The following is a 12,126-nucleotide window of genomic DNA, read 5'->3' as shown; positions in this document are numbered from 1 at the left end:
GTTTCTTCTATTCATTAGATAATATTCAAAAGTATTTGAACATCACTAAAAATATAAATCTATTTGCACAATGGAAAAAGATTTTTAGTTTTCATTTGTTTCTAATTTATACTATCTGTTTTGTTTTTGTTCAGCTTGAAACAATCTAAAGTAAACCAAAAAAACAAATATATACCTTCCACAACCAAGGGAATTGAACTTTTCTTTTAACATTGCTCAATCAAAGAACACTATCAATAGACTTTCATCTCCATTAAAAACTTCAAGCTCTATGGATTCAAAAATTTATGTAATTAAAAAGAAAGTTTTCTATATCTAATAGGGAAATATTGTAATATGTAATACACATCTGCAGTGTTGTTGTTGTATGGCTTGGTTGGGCCTTTTTTTTTGTTTAATAATGATTTTCAAATTTGGTCCCTACAATGAATTCAAGTTGGTTGATGTCTTTTTCTAATAATGCGGTTGCTTTTCATTAATGTCTTTTTCTAATAATATGGTTTATTTTCATTAACAGTGTCATTTAATTTTTCTATGATTTCAACATCTCCTTAAAAACCCTTCACAGGAGCAACTTTTGGTTGATGTCTTTTTCTAATAATGCAGTTTCTTTTCATTAATGTCTTTTTCTAATAATATGGTTTATTTTCATTAACAATGTCATTTAATTTTTCTATGATTTCAGCATCTCCTTAAAAACCCTTCATAGGAGCAGCTACATGGACACCCACACCCACAACTTATTTCCTAGATGCTGAATGGAGAGAATGAAGCTGGAGATGCAATAGTAGTTGTATGGATAACTATTGGCATTATATATCTTTTGGGAAGACCAACTGGAAAAAGAAAATTATGTTGTAGCCCTGTAGGTAGACCAGTCTTCGGTTGTGTGGTTATTGATAGAGCCCTGGAGTTTCATTTTAACAATTCTCCCCGGCTCAAAACTCTACATAATTTTATGGAAAGCACACTTATTATTTCTCAAATTTTTTTATAGCATTAATTTGTATGTTTTCAAAAACTAGAGAGTTAATAAAGAAAAAGACTTTTTAAGATAAGAGAAGAAATACGGGCTTTTAAATAAAGTTTGATTTTACAAATGCTAGGCTTAATAGTAAGTTTGATTACAGTAAGTTCAAATGGCAGCAATGCTAGGTTTTTGTAAGCATTATGGTTGTCAGTCACAGAATCATCTAAAAATAGAAAAGAGATGTTAGATTTATTTATAAGAATATAAAAAGCATTTGAATCACTAAGCATAGTTACCACCATATAATGGGGTAATCTCATAATTAAACAATCTTGTCTGAATGGTTATCAAAATTGAACAATCTTGTTTGAATGGTTGGTTGAAAAGAAAGGAAGAAAATTTTGCAAATTAAGAAAGAAAATGAAAATGAAGATACAACACAAAATGTGGAAAATGTCAATATTATCACTTTAATCTATTTTTAAACACGATAAAATTACATCTTCAGCTAATTTATTTCATATATTACTATAAGATGAAAAATTATTCATTTATTACTATAAAATGACAGTGTATTCATTTATTACTATAAAATAAGAATTTAAATTAATAGAAATATTACTCTGTCTATATATGGATGTTCGCTTAAAAAACCCTAAAGAAAGACCTTATCGATCTTTGCATGCTATCTCAAGATTTCCACGTCGAACATCAAAATTTCAAAGTAATGATGTCTTCATGGAAAATGTAAGGAAACCTATCAGCCTTATTATACTATCTCAAAATATCTATGTGGAACATCAAAGTAATGTCATGAATATGTCCTCATAAAGGTAGGATGGAAGATGATTTCATAGCGATAGGATGGTTAGTACTCAAATATATTCGGCATGATCCATACTCGAATATATTCAGCATCATCGAAGATGTAGTAGATGGTAGTAGTTATTTACAAGATGAAAAAAAATGGTTTGTGAATAAGTAAGCGTAGTTATAACCATCTAATGGGGTAATCTCACAATTGAACAATCTTGTGTTAATGGTGGGTTGACAAGAAAAAATAAAATTTTACAAATTCAAGAAAGAAAATGGAGATACCACAAAAAATGTAATATAAAAATGTTAATGTAGTATGTGGTTATGATGTAAAAATGTCAATATTGTCACTTAATCTATTTTTAAGTGTTGGACAAGTATGAAAAGCATAATTTCACATGTTGAAGACCATTGATTGCGAGAGTGAAATCACTTTCCTTTATTGACACTTTAGAAGCTTCATAACTCCCCTCGAAAAACGAATATATGAAAAAATATAAAGTGAAATACTTCAATGGATTGATTTTTCAGAGTTGAGCAGAGCAAGATGTAATTACAAGCATAAGTAAATATAAGGAGACACGAATCCACATCAAACCTTCGGGTTGAATGCAAATATATTCTACTTGATATGGAGTGTAACCTTGATGGTTCTCATTCTGCAACAATTTTATCGTTTCCTCTTTAGGAAGGGAAAAAAGTCGTCGACTTTGCTCAAAGACTTAGTCCAAAAAATATTCATTGATGACATGATGGACGATATAAAAAAAATCCACAGTCTACACATGACTATATAAAGATCAATCAACCATTCCATACATAATAATTTTAATCAGTTCTGCCTAAATCAATGAACTAAATGAAAGGCCAGGGAAATGAAAGTTGAAAATTAAAACTGAGAGTTAAAAATACCTTGTGAACTTGTGCTACACTCGCTGTAAGTTTGGGATTGGAAAAATCAATGCAGGCAAAATTCACAAGTTCAGAATAATCTACCTCAGTCATCATTAATTCTGCCTTTTGTCATTTGTTTCTTATAAATCTTCGATACTTTCAAAATATGCCTTGTTCATGGATACCAATACATAGCTACTTCTCCTCTGTTATCAATGAATACGAAAAGAAACCTCTATTATCAACGAATGCGAACATAAACCTCATATCATGACTGCTAACTCTATCAGTGTTGCCATTATGACTGATGGCTTGGGAATGGATGAACAACCTCCATTACGTCCCATTGCACTTTCTTGAGTGTTGTTAGAACCTTCTGTGGACTTTAGAGTGTTACATGAGTCAGAGAACTAGAATTTTTTTAAATGTCCTACGAACAGATAGCCTTTCATAGGGAATTTTATAATATTATTTAAATTAAAAAAAAAATTGCAAAAAACAAAATTTAAATTTCTTTTGACTGGTAGATTTCGCTGAGCACTTCTGTGACGTGCTAGAGGGCTTCGGAAGGGTTGTGACGTGTTCAAATTTGAACACTAATTACTAGTTCTTAAAAACTAAATCATGACTAATCAAGTTAACCACAAATTAAAGAGAATTATGACCTAGTCGAATGGAGATGAACCATGTACTTTTCCTATGTACTTTTCTTTTTTAAGGGATGGAGTAGTTCACAATAATAAAGTAATTTCTAAAAAACAATAATGACATCAAGAAATATTTGTTAGAATCAACAAGTGTAGTTCATCGTCACGACAAGATGAATCATGGCAACACATTAAAAAGAAAGACAAATCATTATAATGGCCATAAAAAAGGGCTACTTTTGACTGGCCAAAAAATAGGGAAAAGATTAATTTAAATAATTAAGTCAAATATATGTAAATAAATATTAAATAGAAAGAGAAATCATTATAATGGTGATAAAAAACGACTACTTGGGCCAAAAAATAGGGAAAAGATTAATTTAAATAATTAAGTCAAACATATGTAAATAAATATTAATATTATTCTTCTCATAAATATGAAATTGCCAAATAAAAATAAATTTCTTTTATAATTTAAGTAAATAAATATATATCTAAATATATATATATTTTCCATAAAATCATAAATACTCTTGACTTGACTAAGAATTTTTATTTTTATTTTTTAATTTTCATATCTATCTATATATATATATATATATATATATATACCGATTCCATAAAAAGAAAAGAGGTCAAGGAAGTATTAATAAAATGGTGGCAAATATTATTTTTTTTAAAATAAATAATAAAATACCAAAGTCAAAGGGTAAATAAAAAAAATATTATATATATAATAAAGACGGGAAAGCCAATTAAAGAGATAAAATAAACTGATAAAAGGAAATAAAGAGGAACCAATCAACCCAAGGGAGAGAATTCATAATATAAAAAAATCAAGGATTAAAAAATAGGAGAATTAAGGAAAACGACCCAACCACTAGATGAAGAAGAAAAAAGATAAGAGGAAAGGGCATGATCCAATAGTTGTTGATTTTCCATCCATCATCCCTGTTTAGATTACTCAATCTCCTTTAAATTTCGATGGCTTCCATAAACTTACGTTGATGAAAATGAGAAATCTTTGCAATAACCTTAGCCTCCTCAATGCATATATGATGCTTTGTCATCACAGCATGTTCAGCCAAAGCTGAATAGCAAATCCTCCCATGCTTGATGTCAGCAATGTCTTCCTTAATCATCAATCAAAACACAAGTTAGGATCCTAAAAAGTCTAGAAGAAGAAAGATAAAGGTAGATTCAATAAAAGACGATCCAACTCATCCCACTAGGGAAGTCTAGGAAAGATGTTAAATCAATGTCTGAGTAAGGAGTGAGTACTAGCTAAATTATCCCACTCAAAATGGAGATAATCCAATTAGGATATCAAAAGAAAAAGTAGAAGATCCAAAGAAGGAGATAATAAAGTGTTGGGAGTCCAGGGAGGAGCACCTAATACAAGATTTTACCTACAAGCAATATAATAAAAGGAGGATTTTCAATGTCCAAGAGAATCCTAATATTGATGGTGTATCCAAAATCATAGCTAAAATTTATGCAATAGTGGAATATTGATGGTGTATCCAAAATCATAGCTAAAATTTATGAAATAGTAGAAAATTTATAAGTAGACCACCCAACCTCAGTGGTGGAAATGGAAGGTATGATTTACAACTACATTATTTCAATTCTATTTGACTTTGAATCTAACCTCAGGTATATTTCCCCTCAAGTTGTTAAATCTTATGTCTTATAGAAAAACAAGGATGGCTGCGAGCAGCAAGTCCCTGCCTTAGAGTGGACAATTCTCGAGAGTTAGTTATTAGCATTACATAACTGAGTATTAGCATTACATAAGTGAAAGTGTTTTTCTAACCGCGTTCAACCGCCTATTGTTTCCAAATGTCTTTGGCATATATGGGCCACAAGAAATCCTGGCTTTTTAGGCATCATGGCATGAGTATAGAGGGATACTGCTAGTTCCCCATCTAGGATATAAAAGTGAACTACTACCTATATAGAGATGATAATGCTTAGTAACTCTTTAATACTAGTAATATTGTAACTATGTGCTCATCTTACAAACTATGTGATACAGTAGTAATACATAGATGATTTTATTGTGTGAAGCTTAATGACTGTGAAGCAACATCATTGAGAGTGGATTCAGTTTGAAGATTCAAGAAAGAATCTACTAGCAATGTGGTCTGTCTTCATTCATAATGAATTGTTTGCTTTCACAAATAAAGGTAATCCCATAGGCTAAGGTAATATGCTCGTTGACCCCAAGCACGCACGTAAATATTAGAAGGCATTGAATTGAACGGGTGGAAGGCATGCTCGTAAGTAAAGGAAAATAGGCTTCTTCATAAATGAAATAACAATTTGATGTTCTGCTGACCCAACCCAAGTGTGTAAGATATAATAAGTCGGGCATCGATCAAGGCTGGTTGTTTCTACGCACAATCCCAAGCAGGACTGGTGGTTCTCCTATGCCACTTCAGTAATTCTTCCGGCTTCACAAGTAAATAGCAAAGTTTCTTAAAGATTATAAGCAAGCCCATGAATGTTCTAAGTCTAGCAAGTAGAGTCAGTCAAGTGAAAGGGTTGTTAAGATGCCATGCTAGGCAGTTGTCAGTGTAAGTCCGAACATAAGTACAGGTGCGGAGCAGTTAGTAATCAATTATAAATCAAGGTAGAGAGGTGCGAAAGCAAGAGTGCCTAGCAAAAATTTCATTCCTGGCCAAAGCAAGAGGTGAGGGAATCCACTAAGAAAGCCAGTTGCCTCCACCACTATCACTGAGGTGCTTAACGATTCAAGCAAGCTTCCCTACTCATATGAGATCTCCTGAACGAAGAGCTTCATAGACTGCACTGGACCCCATCTATATCATTAAATATATACCATTAAAGAATAGTAGACTGGTTTATGAGAGATTTTTCGGCGTAAATCACAAGATCTATCATTTGTCGACACGTTTCGAACTAGCCAGTGTGGTTCATCATCAGGACAAGTTGAAGAACCAGATCCAGCTTTGCATGTTAAATAGCTTGAGCAGAGCCTCCAACGGCTAGCTAGGCCAACAGCTAAAATGGACTAGGGTCCTAACCTCGAAAATAAATATATAAATAATTTAATTTAATTGGTTGTTAAAGGGATTAACAATTAAATAAATACATAGAAAATATAACTATTAGAATAGAATGTGTAATTAACTATAAATAGAGTCAATTACATTAATAAATACATAGTAAATATAAATAAGGAATAAAACACATGAATAACTATTTAAAGAGTTTAAAAATGGTTAAAAAAAATAAAAATAAAAAAATAAAATAAAATAAAACAATAGTACACTGCTCACTACCCCCAACCCGCATAAAGAAGTGTCTACTCTACTATCTCATCCAATTTTTAAAACGATATCCATAAATTTAAACAACCCTAGTTGATCTCAGCCAGATTTGAAATAAACTACTTAACCATGTCAGCACCACTCTACAACTCCATAAAATTGGAAATTAGCTCCACTTCACCACAAAACTGAGCATGTAACATTTGTTCATGTGTTCACCAAGAGTTAGTAGTTGGTTCAAACTAGTAACATTATAATTATCATAGGTTAGTGGATTGGTGGCACAAACTCCTGCTAAACATTATAAATAATATAAAAGCTAATTATTTATTAGACATGGGGTAGGAAAATTGTTTAAAGGTGTCAAGGAAAATTAGTTTAATGGTGTTAGTGGAATAACAGTTGTTCAAAAGTATCTAATTAATTTTTAACTTCAACTAGGAATGCAACATGACACAACAAGACTGCAACACGACATAGCAAAACACTTGCGCATGGACCACAAGTTTCTCTTGTCTCAAGGGGTTTCCATTATTGAAGGGTTTTGATGGGCAGGCCAGGGTTGTTGGTCACCCAGAAGATTCTCTTTTGTCTAGTGTTGCTCACCCATAGGCTTCTCTTATGTCTATTCTGTTGATCTAGGCATTTATTCTGGTGATTGAGATTAAGACCCAGTCGTAGAAGCGGTAGTTCGGATACCAGTTTGTGCTTAGATGTACTATTGACACAAGAAGGAAGCAAAACTAGTTGTAGATGATGCAAGCCATTAATCTCAGCAAGAAAATCCCCCTGCTCTGCTAGTTATTTGTTCCAGCGTGAGCGTGCCTACCCTACCAGTTATTCATAGTTTCAAAATTGAATAGTGAAGCATTCCTGCCCTACCAGTTCATAGTTGTGCTCGGATTGTGTTGGTCATAGAAAGAAGGCATTGTCTGGGATGTAGACCAAATCGTATCTTAGTCGGTTAACTGGACAACCTTTGCTTTGAACCTGAAAGGAAGTTTTATGGCCACATGTATAATATCTCTCTAAGTCAGTCCTTAACCAATAGCCCAAATTCAAACAATTTGATCAACATGAAGGAAAACACTTGGATAAGCTTGCCCCTGCTCCCCCGACCATCTTTCTCTCTCCAAACCTAACATGATAGTTTTCCATCATAAGGCTCTCTATCTATAGATTGATCTAAATAGAGCAAGATGTGAATCAAGTCAGAGCAATGTTCTGTTCATTTTGGCTCTACGAATCCTTTAGTGCCTATGTTCATTTTGGCTCTACGAATCCTTTAATGCCTATGTTCATTTTGGCTCTACGAATCTTTTAGCGTATTCATATAAAAATGATGATGATGGTGCCAACATTTTTTCTCCTCAGATTCATGCATGTTGCGAGTATCTAGTTCAGATCATGTTTCAACATGACGACATATGTTAATGAGCAATATCAAAGTAGGTGAAAGAGAGCGATCTAGTCACAGAGCGAGTCTAGTTGGGAAGCTGCAAATTAGACAGGTAGGATAATAGTCATTTTTAGCATTCAAGGTTGTTGGGCATGGGATCCCCCGTAGCAGGTTTTGGGGCTTAAAGCCCGAGTTTTGGTCAATTGTATTGTAAGACTCCGCGATGTGCGGGTGTGGTGTGCAAAAGTATAGGATGAGTGATAGGGTTGTCCACCCTAAGAATTGTAAAATAATGTAAAGTTGTGTCAACCTACCCATGGTCCGCAGACCATGGGATTGTATAAATAGAGCGAGGCTCTAAGTGTAAAGATAGTTTCTTGGGCAAGAAAGTAATAGATAGATGCGAAGGCATGGTTAGAGCATAGGGGGAAAGTTGAAGTGTATTGGGTCATAGTAGTAGGAAGAGGCTCTGCAGCTACGTGCACAAAGGCCTAATAGAGTCCGCAGCTGAGTGTGCAAGGCGAAGTCGGGTCTGTATTTGGAACTGAAAGTTAATAAAGAATACTATTCTTTGCATCTGTTCTTGAATCCTTATTTTGATGTTATACATTTCTATTACTCTATTTATTTACTGCGCGCATTGGATGAATACTCGTATGAATGCTTGTATGTAAATTTAATCTAAGTAATTAGCTAACGGAGACTAATTAACGAAGACTTGGGTAAATAACACAGGTCGCACTATGACTAGAACTGCGCAAAGATAGTATCACAGGGCGCGGGGTGCCCGCAGGTGCGCGTAGTGTAGTAAGTGCGAAGGTGTGGAAAAGTTCTAGCACCCTCCCATACTACTTCGGGTGAGACCTCAGTTTGCGCTCCACGGACTGTTGCCGAAAGCGCTAGTAGTACCAAGATTTTCTTGGCTAAATCACTTACGAACCTGGGTCAGGCCCTACTAAGCCAACAAATGGTTCCATTGCCAGGACCAGAATCTGCATAAGGGATGTCTGATGTCGTGCCACTGGAACCAAACAAATAAAGAAATTGAAGAGTGGTTGGACAAGAAGATTCACGAGTTCGCGACACAGGAAAACAGAACTCTGCAAGTATCTGAGAAAAAGTGGTTGGATCGCTACATGTATACGGAAATCCATGAGATTTTCTTTGCATCCTTTCCTTCTGAACTGTATGAGTGGATCGTGAGGTTAGCTGACAGCCAGGGAAGGTGTAGGCTCGACCAACCGATAGTGTGGACTCCGGAATTAGTGCGCAGACTGGAAGCTTCAAAAGATAAGATAGCACGAGCTGTGGACCATTGGCTCGACCGAATAATAGGAGGATTTATCACTGAGTTCGCGGTGGACATGACCATCAGTTACAGCGAGGCAGAGCAACATTTTCTCAAGGGACCGTGAGGTAAGTATATTAAATCTTTGAATACCTAGATTAAGATGTTGTTATGTGAAAAGTGGGTTATGCGAATAAATTAATGTTTGGGACTACGTGGAGTGGAAGAATCTATAGAAGCGGAAGTAGTGAAGAATTAGAAAACAATCCCTTAATTTCACCCTCGTGGGAGAGCGAGGACGAGCTCGCAAAAGTTTCTCCAAGAAGCGCGGTCAGTTTGATAAGGCAATGGATTCCGCAGTTACCACCCACACCGCCACCCACTTCACCTCCTTCACCTCCATCTCCACCCACTCCACCTCCACCACCTCCACAGTTCAGTATGGCGAGCATGATCAAACTACCAGTATTCAAAGGAGTAGGGAATGAGGATCTGGACCAATTCTGGTTCATGGTAAGAGCAGTATGGGAAGCACAAGGTGTCATAGACAACAACATTAAGAGGGCTACATTGGTGAGCGCACTGCAGGATCACACATTAACGTGGTACATCAAGCACTCTAATGACCACCCAAACGCAGGGATAGAAGAGATCCAGAATGTGTTGAACAGAGAATTTAGCAGGCCAAAATCAGAGACACAGTCAATCATCGGGTTTAAAGAGATCGCAATGCTTCCGGGCGAGACCCCCTAGGATCTAGACCAAAGGCTAAAGAGTACGATCCGTGAGGCCAATATGACGCTAATGGATGCACAGCATCACGCATGGTTTGCAGCATTTCTAACGCCACACTTGAGGACAGTGTTGTCAGAACATAAACTTTCTACCCAGGCTAAAGTGTTGGAGATGGCGATGAGATTACATGAGACCCCGATACAAGACCCTGGGTTGGGAATCCACGTGCAACTACAGAATATATGTTTGGAAATGCAAAGCTTGAAGCAGGATAGGGCACCACGGCTAGAGGCATGCGAGGAAGTATGGTGCATAAAAAGCAAAGGCCAAGGCCATGACAAGGATCACTGCCCAGTATTCGCGAACTACTTGGCAGGAGGAGGGCCAATTCCATTGAGACCAGAGGCACAGGTAGGGCTAGGTGTGCCACCCACTTTATGGTGCGTGATCTATTAGATAGGAGGGAAACACAAGACAGAAAATTGTCATTTGCTGCAGAAATATACACAAACACCCCAACAATTGTTTTGTAATTTCTGTAGGTCGGTAGGCCATGATGAGTGCACTTGCCACAGTTATGAGCTAATGATGGATCGAACCCCAACCTATAGAATGTAGACCAAAACACGAGCCCTCAACCCAGATGCAAGGATGGCACATGCCAAGTTTTAAGGGCGAGGTCGAGGACAAGGTGGAATGGGACTAGGAAGGGGCCACAGACAATTAATTTGTTACAATTCCGGAGGATGAGGGCACTATGCCCGTGATTGTACCAACCCGACGAGGATATCCTGTTCGTATTGTGTTCAGCTTGATCATGAAACAATAGACTGTCCTACGTTGATTACAAAGATGCGCGAAAAAGGGGTATTCCAGCCTCCACTGACTTAGAATATAAAAATGATGAGGCTTGAGCCACGTGAATAAGACCCGAATGTGAACATGATGCTCAGAAGCAGTGCGACCACGGGGGAAGATAAGGGGAAGTAGCTCAAGGAGGATATGTGAGTTCACAAGGCTCCTGCGAAGGAACCCGAGTTTGACTTAGAACATGCAAAGGAGACATTCATTGAAGCTAAGAAGAGCTTCACGGAGGCCTCCACTTTAGGTAGTAAGGATCAACCAGAGCCAGGAATGGATCCTTCAATGCTCACTACCTTTCTGGAAACATGCATGAAATTGTTGCGTGACAACAAGGTAGTTAGGGGACTACAGGAGCTTATCACCAGGTGCATGGGGTCAGGAGAACTGTGCATAATCCAGAAATTGGGGAAGCATGCATTGTGCATTGGAAGGGAAATGAGGTTGACTACGTAGATTGGTGAGTATGAAATGGATCAGGTAATCCTAGATCTGGGTTCAGACGCGAATGTATTACCAAAGCAAACATGGGAACGCATGGGCAGGCCCACATTACAATGGTCCCATATTCAATTACGAATGGAAAACCAACAGAAGATTTTGCCCATGGGGAGGTTGCAAGGGGTAACAGTTGATATTGAAGGCACAAGCGCGCAGGCGGACTTTGAAGTAATAGAGATTGTCGATGACAGAAATCCCTATCCTGCTTTGTTAGGAATATACTGGGCCACCGATATGAATGGAGTCATCAACCTAAAGAAGCGCAAGATGATATTTGAGAAAAATTCATTATGCGTAGTAGTCCCACTGGACTCAGCCGAAGGAGTGTGCTACACTGAACTAGTGCGTGACGATGATAGCGACAATGATCTCGATTGTATTTACAAGATAACTGTGCGAGACCAGGATTGGGAGAATCCGACTGTAGATGGGAGGATCTCATGGGAGCACGAAAGCTCCTACACTTCGGATTAAGATGAGGAAGTAGAGTGATGGCAGAATTGGTTGCACGAAGTAATGACACTGAATTGCAACATGATGGTTAGATCACTGCGTTGTGTGACAACAGAAGAAAGAGAGTTGCCAACATATGATGGATTGACAGAGGTGGATGAATTCCTCAGTACATTTGAAAGTGCAGTACCGGAATAGCAGCAGTTCGATGCATTGAAATGGGCACTACGCGCAACACCCGAACAATGGTGGGGTACACATCAAGA

The sequence above is a fragment of the Pinus tabuliformis genome, chromosome 7 (assembly GCF_031772625.1).
Source record: "Pinus tabuliformis cultivar Carrire ecotype Pingquan chromosome 7, CPIR1, whole genome shotgun sequence".
Taxonomy (NCBI): domain Eukaryota; kingdom Viridiplantae; phylum Streptophyta; class Pinopsida; order Pinales; family Pinaceae; genus Pinus; species Pinus tabuliformis.
This window is presented reverse-complemented; position numbering follows the sequence as displayed.